This window comes from Pteropus alecto, unplaced genomic scaffold, assembly GCF_000325575.1.
Source record: "Pteropus alecto unplaced genomic scaffold, ASM32557v1 scaffold204, whole genome shotgun sequence".
Classification (NCBI taxonomy): domain Eukaryota; kingdom Metazoa; phylum Chordata; class Mammalia; order Chiroptera; family Pteropodidae; genus Pteropus; species Pteropus alecto.
Window position 1 is genome coordinate 1,958,494 of NW_006435766.1, and position 16,096 is coordinate 1,974,589.

The 16,096-nt window shown below is 37.0% G+C and overlaps 1 long non-coding RNA gene across 2 annotated transcripts in view; it reads right to left on the reverse strand.

The window, feature by feature from the left end:
• Nucleotides 1–16,096, reverse strand: part of LOC107195624 — a 63,331-nt gene that overhangs the window by 30,405 nt on the left and 16,830 nt on the right. The window contains exon 3 of one of the 2 annotated variants that reach the window (XR_001516825.2): nt 9,396–9,822. The exons of the other annotated variant lie outside the window; for it this stretch is intronic. This is a non-coding gene — a long non-coding RNA (uncharacterized LOC107195624). Of the gene's footprint in view, nt 1–9,395; nt 9,823–16,096 lie in introns of those variants that run through there. 2 annotated transcript variants of the gene reach the window in all.

Genomic DNA, 16,096 nt, shown 5'->3' on the forward strand with positions numbered 1-16,096 from the left:
CCCAATCCCAGGCCTCTTTGCACCTAGTAAAGTGTCTAGCAGACAGCGGTGCACTTTAAATAGTTATAGAATAAAAGATTGGTTGATTTGGGCAAAAGCCAGGTTGCAGTAGATTGATGAGTAAAGTCAGGTAAGAAGTGGAAAAACGTTTTTACAGAGTTTGATTATGAAGAGGCAAGAGATCAGGCATTTGCAAATGAGGGAGAACAGGGCTGGAGAGAGGAGTGCTTTAAAAGGTAGTCTTGGCGTGTTTAAATAACGCTAGGTAGTAGCCAGCAAAGGGGTAGGCTGAATATCCAAGATATTCTGAATAAGTGACCAATTACTGAGTGGTGGTTTGAAGCAAAGGTAAGGAGCATGAAGTGTGTGTTAGAAACTGGGCCATCTGGGTGACCCTCCTCTCTGAGCCAATCGTATCGCTATAGAATAGACAGCTATGCTAGAGAGCAATAATTTCGAGCAAAAACTATGTTCTGAGGAAATAGACATTTAGTATGATTTCTTTTGTTTCACCATTCCTGGTTCTGTACATATTCTTCTTTACTGCTACAGCTTCTATTTTGGTCTTAGAAAGATAGTGAAAATGAGTGAATTCATATTTTTTGAGCTATTAATGCCAGGACACTGTGCTAGTGTTTGCCGTGTGTGTGTGTGTGTGTGTGTGTGTGTGTGTGTGTGTGTGTGTGTGTGTCTGGTACGGTTTTTAAAATCTGCACAACAGCCACCTACTGTACAACAGCAAGTGTTTATGTCTCCAATTTTAAAAGGAACAAAGACACAAGAGAACATGCTGGAAACTAGTAACAGAGAGGATAAAATAGGAGAGGTAGGTAATGGGAAAATAATAAATTGGAGGGAGAGGGCATGAGGAGGAAACTCCACAGAAATGAGGGAATCAAAAGTCCTACCTAGAAGGAGGCTCACTTAGTGCATGTTTTCTATTCTCTAGCCTCCCGACACTATGTTTGCTGCACATTGAAAATGAGGGATACAGTAGTATGTTGACGGTGTATACTGTTCTGGACTCCAGTGAAGAAGCTACTGCTGAGCTATTAGGACACAAAAATTGCATATTGCTGCTTAAGGAAAAATGACAGCGAAGAGATAAACCTCATCGTGCTCAAGCATAGTATGCCCAAGAAAATTCTAGCTTGTAATTACATGCTATAACGTGTTCCAAGGTTGTATTTCTTTAGTGTCAAGATGTACTGCACATTGACTGAACTTTACCTTGGTTTCACCATCCCATTGGGATTATTTAAAGTTCTCTAGCCTTAAGTCTTAATGAAGGCAGTGGAGGCCCAAACTGGCTTTCGAATCACGTACTTTTAGGAACTCTGCTGGTGACATACTTCTGAATAATTTCAGTCTACTATAACTGATATGAAATGACAAAAAACTATTTTTTACTTAAGTGAATCAAGCAGCAATAGCCACTAACATCTTTCAGTTTTAGAATTCAGTTCATAGACGATAAGATGGACATGGGTAGAGTATATGTTATTGTACACACTAGAAATATTAGTTAAGGACCGTTACTGTGACTTGAGAAAGTTGATGGTAGAAGAACAATAAAAGCTACGTGTGCAGGGGTTGGGACAGCCATGACAGTAGGTAATGGATGCAGTGAAGGCTCTAATGATCTCCAAAGCATAATGTTCTGTTCCCTAAAGGTTTTCTTTTAAAAATAGTTTTATTCAGGTATACTTTACATAAAATGAACTGTACATATTTAAAGTGTTTAATAAGTTTTCATGAATGAATACATCTGTAAAACTATTAAGTAATCATGAAAATGAACATATCTACCATCCCCACAGATTCCTCATGCTCTCCCTCCTGCTCACCTCCAATTTATGTTCTTGGAGTTGTTCACAGTATTTGCTTATTACCCTTGTAATGTCTGCAGTCTGCAGTGATAGCCCCATTTTCATTCCTGATATTGGTAATTTGTGTCTTTTCTCTTTTTTTGGTTAGTCTTTCTAGAGGTTTATCAATTTTATTGATCTTTTCAAAGGATCAGCATTGATTTTTCCCTATTTTTGTTTCCAATATTGGTGATTCTTGCTCTGATCTTTCTTTCCTTCTACTAGTGTTAGGTTTATTTTGCTCTTCTTTTCCTAGTTTCTTGAAGTGGAAGCTTAGACACTGCTTTGAGCACTGAAAGCTATCAATTTCCCTCAAATTATTGCTTTAGGTACAACCCACACATTGTAATATGTTCTATTTTCATTTGTAATTTCTTTGAGACTTCCTCTTTGACTTACGAACGACTTAGAAGTGAGTTAGTTTCCAAGAATTTGGGATTTTCCTATTTTTCTCTTACTGTGTTCTAGTTTTTCATTATGTTTAGAAAATATATTGTTTCAATTCTTTCAAGTTTGTTAAAGTTTGTTTTAGGGCTCATATGGTCTATCTTGCATTTTTATTATTAATTAGCATGTAGTACATACAATTCTATTTGTCAGCACTTAAATAGCATAAAAACATGACTACAAAATACAGAAAAATCAGTCTCAGAGTGACTTAAGTTTTGGAGAGAAGTTTGAAAGCCTGTTTTCTGTTGTGGAAAAGAACTAGATTCATGCTACCTCTGTGGCACTAGTGAGATAAGCCTTTCTTAAAAATTTCCAATAAAAAGAGTATGTTTTATGTATGTTCTCTTCATAACCAGAAAATTCCAATATAAATTTACCCTAAATTTGTTCCCTTATAGTGTAAATTTATGTTCTGGTTTTCTATCCTTATTGGAAACTAAGATTAGACAGATTTATTTGCCCAAGTTGCAAATTATTAGTAAAGCAATGGTATATTTAACATAGTAGGAAGCCACAAATATCTATTACATTATTTTATATTAAAAATATACTTAATATTAAAAAAAACCTTTCCTCAGGTATTGCTGGCAACAATAAGATCTTATTCTTATAGATAAAAGTAGTTTATATAATTCTCCCTGAGCACTTGACTCTTAGTGACATTTTGTTTTTCCTGCCTCAGTTAAATCCATTATTTGTGAAATTAGAAATAACTACCATTTTGCTAAGAATCACTAGGAGATTACTATAACAAATATCGAAATACATTATAAAACCACTATAATTAAAGTAATATGGTACCAAGGCATCTGGTTTTGGCGTCAGGGTAATGGTGGCCTTGTAAAATGATTTTGGGAGGCTTCTCTCTTAAATGTTTTGAAATAGTTTGAAGATAGGTGCTAATTCTTTGAATGTTGGTAAAATTTATCTGTGAAGCCATCTGATCCAGGACTTTTGTTTATTGAGAGATTTTTGATTACTGTTTTGATATCATTAGTAGCCTTCAATCTGATCAGATTTTCTGTTTCTTTTTGATTCAGTCTTGCAAGATTCTATGTTTCTGGGAATTTATCCATTTCTTTCAGATTGTCAATTTAATGGCATATAATTGTTCATAGTATTGTCTTATAATCCTTTGTATTCCTGTGGTGTCGGATATCACTTTTCCTCTTTCATTTCCGATTTTATTTATTTAGGTCTGCCCTCTTTTTTCTTGATGAGTCCCTAAAGATTTATCAGTTTTGGTTATTTTTTCAAAGAGCCAGCTCTTGGTTTCATTGATCTTTCGTATTGTTTATTTAGACTCTATTTTATTTCCACTCTGATTTTCATTATTTCCTTCCTTCTATTCACTTTGCGCTTTGTTTGCTATTCTTTTCCTAGTTCCCCTAGGTGTAAGGTTGAATTGTTTATTTGAGATGTTTCTTGTTTCTTGAGGTAGGCCTGCATTGCTATGAATTTCTCTCTTAGAACTGCTTTCACTGTGTCCTATAGATTTGAAGTCATTGTGTTGTCATTTTTGTTTGTCTCAAGGTATTTTTTGATTTCTTCCTTGATCTTATTGTTAACACACTCATTGTTTAGTAGCATATTATTTATCTTCTTTGTGTTTGTGTTTTTCAGTATTTTTCTTATAATTGACTTCTAGTTTCATATCACTGTGATTGGAGATGATTGATACGATTTCAGTCTTCTTAAATTTACTGAAAATTGTTTTGTGTCCTAACATGCAGTCTATCTTGAAAAATATTCTATGTGCACTTGAGACAAATGTACATTTTGCTGCTTTGGGGTGAAATGCTCTAAAAATATCAATTTAATCATCTGGTTTAATCTGTCATTTAAGGCCACTGTTTCCTTGTTGATTTTCTGTCTGGAAGACCTATTCATTGATGTCAATGGGATGTTAAAATCTCCCTGTATTACTGTCAATCTCCCTCTTTATGTTGGTCAGTATTTCCTTTATGTATTTAGGTGCTCCTATGTTGGATGAATAAATGTTTACAAGGGTTATATCCTCTTGTTGGATTAATCCTTTTATCATTACGAAATGTCCTTTATCTCTTCTCATAGCCTTTGTTTAAAAGTCTATTTTTTCTGATACAAGTATTACTACCCAAGCTTTTTTTCCATTTCCATTTCCTTAAATATCTTTTTCCATTCCTTTACTTTTAGTTTGTGTGTGTTTTTCAATATGAAGTGGGTCTCTTGTGGATAACATATGTATGGGTCTTATTTTCTTATCCATTCAGCTACCTTATATCTTTTGATTGGAGCATTTAATCCATTTACATTCCAAGTGATTATTGATAGAAATGTAGTTATTGTCATTTTATCATTCATATTTATGTCCTGTCCTCTCCCCCCTGCCTTCCCCCCTCATTTTTCTTAAAGAGTACCATTAACATTTTTTATTATACTGACTTGGCGATGATGAATTCCTTTGGCTTTTTCTTGTCTGGGAAGCTCTTCATCTCTCTTTCAATTTTAAATGATAACCTTGCTGAGAGGAGTAGTTTTGGTTATAGATCTTTGCTTTTCATCACTTTGAATATTTCATGCGAATCTCTTCTGGCCTGAAAAGTTTCTGTTGAGAAATCAGCTGACAGAGTCTTAAGGAAGCTCCCTTTTAAGTAACTAATTGGCTTTCTCTTGCTGCTTTTAGGATTCTCTTTTTGTCTTTAACTTTTGGCATTTTATGATGTGTCTTGGTATAAGCCTCTTTGGGTTCATCTTGTTTGGGATTTTCTGAGCTTCCTGGACTTGTATGTCTATTTCCTTTGCCAGATGAGGGAGGTTTTCAGTCATGATTTCTTCAAATAGGTTTTCAATTCATTGCTCTCTTTCTTCTCCTTCTGGTACTTCTATGATGTGAATGTTGTTACACTTGATGTTTTCCTGGAGGTCCTTTGACTATCCTCATTTTTTCGGATTATTTTTTCTTTTTGCTGTTCTGATTGGGTGTTTTCTGCTACTCTGTCTTTCAAATCACTTATTCAGTCCTCTGCTTCATCTAATCTGCTGTTGATTCCTTCTAACGTATTCTTCATTTCAGTTATTGTATTGTTCAAAATTGACTCATTCTTTTTTATAGTTTTTATGTCTTTTTTTATGGTTAACTATCTCTCTATTGAAGTCCTCACTGAGATCATCTATTCTCCCCCTAGTTCACTGAGCATCGTTATAACCAAAGTTTTGAACTCTGTATCGGTAGGTTGTTTGCCTCCATTATGTTTAGTTCTTTTTCTGGAGTTTTCTCCAGTTCTTTCATTTGGAAAATGTTTTGTTTTCTCATCTTGGCTGCCCCTCTGTGTTTGTTTCTATGCATTTGGTAGATCTGCCACATGTCCCAGTCTTGGCCAGGTGGCCTTATGTAGTAGGTGCCCTGTGGGGCTCAGTGACACAGTCTCCCTGATCATCTGTATCAGGTGCTCCAGGAGTATTCCTTGTGTGTTTGTGTGTGCTCTCCCATTGTAGTTGAGCCTTGGTTGCTATTGGTATGTCAGTAGGTGGGATTGACTCTCAGGCTGACTGGCTGCTAGGACTGGCCACAACCACCGCATACTAGCTGCTATGTGGGTGCTGACCTCATGGAGCGAGATCTGCCCAAGTGGGCTCTGGTGCCTGCCAAGACCACACTTTGGGTGTGCCTCTTGTGGGGCTAATCGAGTGGTGCTCTGTTGTGGTCTGAAGCTCGCCTTCGATTGTATTGGTTCTGGGGCCTCTTAGGAGGAGTTCCTGTGCAGGCCAATGTCAGCTGCTGCCTGTGACCAGCTTGGGGTTACCTGGTAGGAGCCACAAAGTGATCCGAGATAGGTCACTGGCTGTGCTGAATCTGGAGGCACGTGGGAGAGGCCACGCTGTGAGAACCGTGGTTGGCTGCCACCAGTACCAGGCCTGGGGCAGCTCAGCAAAAGGCCCAGGGCACCCCAAAGCCTGCCGCCACCTGCCGGCTGCCTGTAAGGCTCAGCTGCTGGAAGAGCCTCAGGCAGTACCTGAGTTGGGTAACATGAAGTTTTAGGGAATCAGCAGGGTGGGCAAGTCGTGTTCACCAGGTTAATGTAGATTCAAGTTTGGAGCCAGTGCTGAACCTGGGCCACTCAGCAAAATGTTCAGAGCACACTGAGGCCAGCCACTGCCCATCTGGGTCCCAAAGACCCTGGAGAGTTGCCCAAGAAAGACTGCAGCACTGGTCAACTTCAGCTACCTGCCAGCCACAAAAAAGCCTCTGGTAATGTGCAAGTTCGGTGGAGCACAGTCCCCACTGGCAAGTCACCAGGGTGGAGTGAGCAGAGCTCACCGGACAAATGAAAATTCAGATTTAGCCGTGTTGTGGGGAGGGCTCAATACAGGAAAGATGGGGGCCTGCCACCAGCTGTATGGGAAGAGGGCTCAACACAGGGATAATGCCAGTTGTCCCTCCAACCCTTGCCCTGCAGCCACACAACTCAGTCTCTGTCTGTCTCTGGTGCTTTCTGAGGTGCTGTCTGTCCATGAGAGCCCAGGGTGAGTGCCTGGGAGAGAATGAGTCCATGTGTGGGCTTAAGAGGATACCTGGCTTACCAGCAGCCTTCCATCTCACCTGGATGGATGAATTCCCCACTAATTTTCTCTGCCAGATGTTGTGGGGACTCCTCTTCCCAGCTTTGGGATGAGGAGCTAGGTGTGGGGCTGGGACCCCTAGTTCCTCTGGGGGGCTCTCTACAGCTGAGATAGACCTCCTAATTCTCATTTGCCACATGTGGGTGTGGGGCCAGCTGGTTTTGCAACTCTGTCCCTCCTATCAGTCTTGATGTGGCTTCTTTACATTCTTAATTAGTCTAAGGACAGTCTTCAACTGTTATTCTAGGTTGACTGTCCTATAATTGTTGTAATTTTAATGTAGTCATGGGAGAAGGCAAGCACAGTGTTTACCTACTCCTCCATCTTGACCTGACTTCTATGTTCATAATATTAAAGGAGAATAAACCAAAGTCAGAAACCTGAGAGAAAAAAGATGAACTCATATACATATGTGTGAATGTGTGTGTGTGTGTGTGTGTGTGTGTTTGTATGTGAATGGGCATGTGTATAAAAATGTCTGAAAACATCTATACCAAGCTCTTAACAGTGGTTATTTTTAAGGGGTAAGGTTAGAGAGGACTTTTACTTTCTTCTTTATTCATGTTTGCTTATGGTCTTTTTAAATGATCAGTATGTATAACAAATATAATTAGGAAAAATTTTCATTTTGAAAAAACATGTCATAATAAATGGCTATTGCCCATGTATACTTTACAAATAATAATAGCTAATCTTTATTGAATGTTTATTATGTGCCTGCCCATTCTATGTGCTTTACACATATTAACTTAACACCCACAACAACCACATGAAATATGTCCTATTATTATCCTCATTTAAGCAGGAGGAAAGATGTTTTTGAGAGATCATATAGCTAGTAGGTGGCAGGATCAAGATTCAAACTCAATCAGGCAGCAGAGCTAAGATCTTGATTATGACACTACATTAGCATTTAGAATAATTTTTGCCTGAACATACCATAATATTCCTTGTTTAACAGATTGATGGCCACTACACTTAAGCATGATGGAAGACGCAAGTATGAGTATGGACTGAGATGTGTATCTGTTTTCATTAACACTAGAAAGGGATGTCTGAAAGAAGGTATAAAGACTTTTTTGGAAATATCCTGTAGTAGAATCATTTATATCCACCAAGGAGAATGAAGGTAAAATGAAGTACCTTCTCTTCCACATAGTCCCTGGCAAACTGTCATTTTGCAGATATTCTTGGCTGTACAGAGTTCTTATGCATTGACTATCTCTTCTCATTACTTCAACTTCTGAGATATGTGAGCCTGACAGATAAACAGTCTTCTCTTCTTTTGTTCAGAAGCAAGTTTTCATTGCTATCTTTCTATCAAAGCAGGTTAATACTTTGACACATTAATATTTTAAAATCAAGAACAAAACTATCAGCCTAAGGAAAACAATTTGTAGGCATCCAAAGGTATCTCAGGATGAACAACTTACAGTTGACAAATTCAATCTAGATCATGGGCATTGACAACTATTAATTTCTCAATTAGCAGTAAGAGCAGTGATCATGTACATGGAAAGATAATCAAGGCTGAGTAGCATATTGCATTTTGAGAAGTGCAAGGAGAAATGGTTCTTGTATGTACTATAAACTTATTCATATAACCAAAAGATTAATTTATTAGGAATTATAAAGACAAGGGGGAATGAGAAAAGGGAAACCATGAGTTTATGTTCTATATTCTCCACCCCCATGTAACAGATACATATTGGATTTACATATATGTTATATTTCTTCCTAGGGATTTTGAATCTGACCGATCAAAGTTTAGTGATATAGGTTTAAATACCTTCATCTAAATTCCCAAGGTGATGGTTTGCAGTATTCCACTGCCAAAGTGCACACACCTTTTGCCCTTGTTGGCTGCCCTACAAATCTATGAGCAGGCCTACAAGAAGGAGTAGAGAAAACTCAGCATGCAGTCATCCTCCTATTGACACTTGGGGCCACGTAATTTTTTCTGTTGTTGGGGGGCTGTCCTGTGCATTGTAGGACATTTAGCAAAAAACCTCCAGGTGCAATGAGCAAAAATGTCTCCAGACACTACCAAATGTCTCTAAATATTACCATATTGACCCGTTTGAAAAATCACTGGGCTGTTAGAGGGAGTAGTGAGGACAGAGGTTGGGAAGATCAGATGCTCAGATCAGAGGAAGAGGATCCACAAAACGGGAGTGGGTGGAAGAGACATTAATGAAGTGTAATTCTATCTAAAGGTAGTGACTCTTATTAGTGTTGTTATTCCAATTACATGTAGTATTGGAGCCTCGTACAGAAGTGTGTGTGGTATTGAACTAAAAATCTAGCATTCTCTTTTGTCTCCTCTGGAAAAAAAGGAAACCTGACACTGCTTAGAGAAAACCATAGCCAGAGTTATCAGAAAAAGGTTATGGCCAGTTTTCGTTTGCCTGAATGGTTTACCTGTTATGTAATTGGAAATACCAAAATTAAACATGCATCTTTTAATGCAAGTTGTCATTTTATATTTACAAAGCTTTCAGTTTATTGTTCAAGTGGAAATTTTCCTACAGCCTATGTTGTAATTTCGTCTTGCTAAGGAGTATGTTGTAAAAATCCATGTTGTTACCTTTTGAGATGTGGAGCAACATTCCTTAAAGTCCTGAGGATGGCATATCAAATCAGTTTCAATAGAGGCTTTCCGGGAGCAGAAACATGAAATATGTAACAGATGCAAACAACTTGGTTTTGAAAAATCTGCACATTTGTTGTTTATTCCAGTGATATCAGCTAATAGTGAATTTGATGTAACCAACTAATGTTGCCATAGCATCTGGTGGCATATAAATGTAACAGCTATTTATCTAGTTGAATAAGGTGTAGTTTGGGCTGCCTATGGTTTGTTGCCATGCTTCATCTTCTTATTCTTCCTTATTTTCTATCCCTGTGAGAAATAAAGAACAGTCATAATATATTCCTATCTTCGAGTACTGATAATTGGGATATATGGATACTTCCAGGCATATGCCTATTTGGAAAAGATGTTAGCTTGGTGCCCTTCACACTGATGACAGCAGGATTCCCTGGCTGGGATCTGGCTCTTGATACCACAATCATTAGAGTTGTAATGACCCTTGGGACAATGGTGCCAGTTTGGCCCCTTTTAAAAGTCCACAGATATGCTTGTGATCATTTAGACTGCGTCTTACTTGTCATAAAACTGGTTGATATGAGGTGTATGAAATCAACGCATTTTTCAGTTTGTTTCCAGTGTTGTAAAAAGTGTAATTTTGTGTTTTAAATTCAGACTCTGTATCAATCTTGAATTTGCCATCAGGCACAGTGTAAAAGTCCACACCTAGCATCTTACTTCCTTGTGCAATATTTCAATGTCACAGGGTCAAGGAGAGGTCTCCCTGGTGGACCATTAATACTGCTGGCCTCTGTTCTGGGTTTACATCATCTTCTTCTCTAGCTTTTAGAACCACTCCTGCTTCTCAAAGTAGAACTCTTCCCCTGCTTGGGGGAACCAAGAAACTGCAAATGAAAACCAACACGGAAGGCTGTCAGTCATTTAGAAAAGGACACCATTATAGTGGAGAACTATTTGGGAAGATCTGGCTTCTGGTGTCTCCTTTTCTGTTCTCCATTCTCACTCTTCCCACATGCGTGGGTCTCCTTTCTCTCTTCTTTCTTTTTCTATCCTTTCTTCCTTCATTTCTGTCTTAGTCTCTTCAGTCTGCTATAACAAAATACCACAGACTAGATGGCTTATAGACAACAGAAGTATATTTTCTCACAGTTCCAGAGGCTAGAAGGAATCAGCATGGTAGGGTCCTCTTCAGGTCAGCCTTATTGTATCCTCACATGGTAAAAAGGGCTAGGGAGCTCTCTTGGGTTTCTTTTACAGTAGCACTAATCTCATTTATGAAGTCTCTGCCCTCAAGACCTAATCAGCTCCCAAAGCCCCACTTCCTAATACTTTAGGCATTAGGATTTAACTTATGAATGTTGGAGGAATGCAAAGATTCAGACCGCAGCAATTTTCTGTAGGACATAACAACTGTCAGGTAGCAAAGCATCTGATAGAAATAATCTTGGCTTTTGTATATAATTCTGATTGTTTTTAGGATGCTCTATAAGGGACATTTTAATCTTCAGGGGAGAGGAAGGTGGCAGTAGTGCTCTCAGTTAAAGCGGCATGTCTGGGATGTATGCCCTATGCTTATATGAGAACTAGCTACAAAAGAAGAGGGTTTACACTGGTTCATGAATTGATGACTACTGAGCCATCTCATTCCTACCTGACTGGATGGAATCCCATACCCTGAGAAGCAGCAGCCTGAAATGACTGGGCCAGGCTGCAGTCTCACTAACCTTGTGCCCTTGGGTAAATATACTGCATCCTAAGCTTTGTTCCTTGATTCATAACACAACGATGACAACAGCAAGCTGTCATTGGGATGCTGTGAGGGCTAAATGAGTTTATAAATGTAAAGTGCTAACCCATAGTCCAAAATAAATGTCAGCTGTAATAATATGACTCCTTGCCCTCAAGGAACTTAGAAACTAGTTAGGGAGATGAGACAATATATATGAGTTACAAAAGAGAGCCTGATTTTAAGTGTTAGAGTACATGTATCATGGGAGTTAAAAAAAATTTCAGTGTCTTTGTGGTCAGGTAATATTAATAGTGGCAGAAAATTATGTGAGAGCTGAAAGGCTGTTAAGTCAACATACATGCAGCATTACTATTGTGGGAATCCAAAAAATAATTTCCCTCCCACCTTCTAAGTTCATCTAGTTGAGCTAATAATCAAATTGACATGAGACAGATTAACAGGAGAAAATGTCCAAAATTTATTATGATGTACATGTGGGGGTGCCATAAGAATATGAGACCTGAAGATGCACTGCTTAGGGGCCCAAATGAGGGAAAGTGGCTGCAAAGGGAAAGTGATTGGTTTAGATCATCATGGGAAATCAGGAAAACAGAAGAAATGATGTCACCCTATATTAGATGAAGCAGCCAGAAGAAGGAGGAACAAATCACATAGAGGAACATAGGTAAAAATTATACCAGACTGCTCACCACATATGCAGGAAAGAAAAAAAATGACTCTACAAAATGCTAGAAAAAGTCAACCTAAAATTCTATATCCAGTGAAAATATTCTTTAAAACAAAAGCAACCTTCCAGATGAACAAAAGTGGAATTTGTTACCTGCAGACTTATACTATAAGAAATGTTAAAGGAAGTTCCTCAGGCAAAGGAAAATGCTAACAGATGTGAAACAATGAATGAAGATCACCAGAAATGGTCAATATGTAGTTAAATATAATTTTTGTATCCATTTATTAATTTTGTTAAATAGTGATTGTGCAAAGCAAAAAAAAGCAAAAGCAAAAACAAAAACAAAGCACAATGTGTTACAGTGTTCATAACATATGTAAAAGTAAAATGTATGGCAAGTGCTCAAAGGACAAGAGAGAATATGTGCAAGCATTATGTTGTAAGAGTCTTATATAAGAGATGGTATGTTACTTGAATACAGATTGGATAAAAGGCCATACTGTAATTCTTTGAGCAATCATTAATAATTAATACGAAGAGAAGTAATTCATAAACCAATAGTTGAAATAAAATTCTAAAAAATAAGCCCCAAAAGAAAGGTAAAGAAACAGAAAAAAGATTTAGAATAAATAGAAAACAAAGAGCAAAATGACAGATTTAAACCCAATCTACCTGAAGGTAATAGATAATTTCTTAGGACACAAAAAACAAAAGCTATAAAAGAAGATACTAGTAAATTAGACTTTTACAAAGTTACAACTTATGACTGTCAAAGACACTGCAAAAAAAAAAAAAAAAAAAAAAAAAAAAAACATAGACAAAAAAAAAACAAAAAAAAAAAAAAAAAAAAAAAAAAAAAAAGAAAAGAAAAGAAAAAAAAGAAAAAGAAAAGAAAAAGACAAGCCAGCAACTGGAAGAAAATTCACAAAACACATATCTGACAAAGGAGTAGTACCTAGATATACAAAGAACTATCACAACTCAATAAGACAAACGGCCCAATTAAATTGAACAAAAAACTTGAATAGACACTTTACAATATAAGATATGTTAATAGCCAATATATGTACAAAAATATATCAACATCATTAGTCATCAGGGAAATGCAAAGTAAAACCATAGTGAGATACTACTATACACTCACTAAAATGGTGAAAAAAAGAATGGCACTACTAAGTACTGGTAAGAATGTAGAGCAACTACTACTCTCATACCTTGCTGGTGAAAATGTAAAATGGTATCAGTATTTTGGAAAACAGTTTGTTTTTTTCTTATAAAGTTAAACTTACACTTACCATACCGCCCAGCAGTCTTACCCCTAGAAATTTACCCAAAAGAAAACATATAGTTACACAAAGACTTGTACATGAATATTCATGATGACTTTATAATAGATAAAAACTAGAAACAATCTAAATGTCCATCAATATTTGTGGTATGTAAACAAATTGTGGTATATCCATACATTGGAAAACTATTCAGTGATAAACACAAGTGAACTATGATACATATAACATGGATGAATCTCAAAACATTATGCGGAGCAAAAGAAGCCTTACCAAAAGGGTATTATATATGCTGTATCACATTTTTATGAAACTTTAGAAATGACATATCTGATTCGCAAGTGACAGAAGACAGGTCAGGGGTTGTCTGGGGTTGGAGAATATTGATCTGAATGGGCACAAGGGAATTTTGGGGATAATGAAAATGTTCATCTTGATTGTGGTGGTGGTTAGATCAATACATTAAATTCTTAAACTCATCAAAATATTTTGGTAATTAAAATGGGAGTGTTTTGTTTTATGTGAACTATTCCTCAGGGGTCCCCAAACCCCAGGATGTAAACCAGAGGTGAGCAGCTGTTGAGGGAGCCGGTCCTCAGCTCCACCTCAGATTATCAGGCACTAGATTCTTATAGAAGTACTGGTCCCTGGTGCCAAAAAGTTTGAGGACTGCTGCTATACTTCACTAAAATTGATTTTTAAAAATAAAAGGAAAATAAGAAGCATTACCAATATGATCAGGTTTAAGTTTTTTAGTTCAAATCAAAACAAATTCTAGTTCACCTCTAAGATTGTTGTGGTCATCCTGATGGAATTGAGATAGCCAAAAATGTCAACTTCATATTTCCAAATAAAACTTTTATACATAATTTATATTATTTATGCAGCTAGCTAATTTTTTACATTTTTATAGTATGTTGACATTTAGAATTTTAAATCTCTCCTAGTAGTGAGTGGGACTGTGGTGATAGTGGATGTTCTCATCATAGCCTTCAGAACACTATTAATTCAGTGAATTGTAATGGTAACAAAATATTCTTTATGAAGACCATTGCTAAATATAGTTCAATGTTTCTTTTGTTCCTCAGACCTACCTCACAACCTCATTTTTTTAAGTCATAAAAATAGCACTCTATCATTAAAAGAAAAATTCTTTACTGGTCTTTTGAATTTTGAGGCAAAATAAATATGAGTTTCCCATTAAGTCTACCTAGACAACTGGAGCCTAAAGTGATGGTTCCTTCTCTCAACTCTTAGACCAATTACTGGGTGTACTGCTTATTTGGCAATTTAACTCTTCCACATTTACAAACCCTCTTTCCAACTGGTTCTTCAGATCCTTGAGCCTACAGTAGATACCCAATATTTGTTGATTTCATTTTGCTGAACTGATTATTTGAGTTAGGGGATCGATTCAACTACTTTGTTGTACAGGGCTTTCATTACAAATCAAAATAAACTCAATGTTTAGTAATTCCGTAGAAATGTAAGTACTCACATTAGTGTTGATCGATCATGCCATTTAATTCACAGAACTCTGCTGCTGTAATTTCCACAAGAGTGGATGGAGGAGAAAGCATTAGCAGAGGAGCCAGAGATCTGGATTCTGGAGTTGGCAGTAACAGGGCTGGATCTGGTTTTACAAAGCAGGTACTGTGAGTCTCTAATCACCTCATTTAGGACAAGGATCTGAGCTCCGCAAGCTGGGGTCCTCTAAGTAGAGGATGCTTAAAGGAATTGAGCCTGGTTTGCTGGGTTTGAGGTTTATTTTTTCACTCTCCCTTTGTACACAAAATATATTTAATTTTTGTTATCTTCAAGTTTAGACCTTTGGAAAATAGTTTTCAGTGGGGAAGACAATGGTCTGCACTTTGGAGATTTACCTTTTAAGATGTTTTAATAACTAAAAGGCACTGGTAGATTTAACATAATGCTCAGTTACTCAGGGTACAGCCCTGGGGAGAAGGGAGCAGGGAGGGGCAGTAAGGTGGCATAACTGGCAAAAAATCAGAAACTAAGTGACTGGACAGAAGGTCTCTCAGCTTAAGTAGCAGCATAGCTAATATAATTTTACAGTAACTTAAATAAAATGGAGAATAACATGTTCAGTGCCCATAGGCAAGAAATTGTACCAGTTGATGCCATTTAGTCTCAGATCTAGAATTCTGAACAGAATGCCAAATTTCCAGGTTGCACTTTCCTGGATTAGAACCACTGCTTCCATTTGTATCGTGGCCTTACAGCCATGGATTCTTTTCTATCATGAGCATGGATTCTACTTTACAATCCTTGCTTATTTTAGCAAATCACTATCGTTTAGACAAAGACTAAGGGAGAGAGAAAAGCAGTCTGTTTTTGAATATCCCTAAAGACATCTCTTTGCATGTAGATTCATAGGGATATGTACAGTTTTTTATAAATAGGAACGACATGTTTTTTCTTTCAACTATTTTTTTGTGGCTTTAAATAATAAGTATGGATGCTATGTAGCAGAATTTAACTACTCATCATTTCATGGACATTTATTTAGTTTGCATTTAATTTTTCACTATTATAAATTAAATGGCACTTTGTAGCATATTTTGTCCAAATAACTTAACATTTATGAATATTAATGAATTTCAAATACTTTTTAATTAGTTATATAGATTTGTAAGCAGAGAAATATGTTAGCAAGAGTGGAAATGCTTTTATGTCCTGAGAAGTCTTTTCATTTTCCACTCCATTCACACCTTTAGAGTATGGAAGACAGGTGACCTAAACCCCGTTCCTCTTTTCTGTTTAGCACTTTAAACACAGAAGAGTTCCAAGGCAAAGTTCTGAAATATAAGTCTTGGGAGCAGGTACAATGAGTCTTCC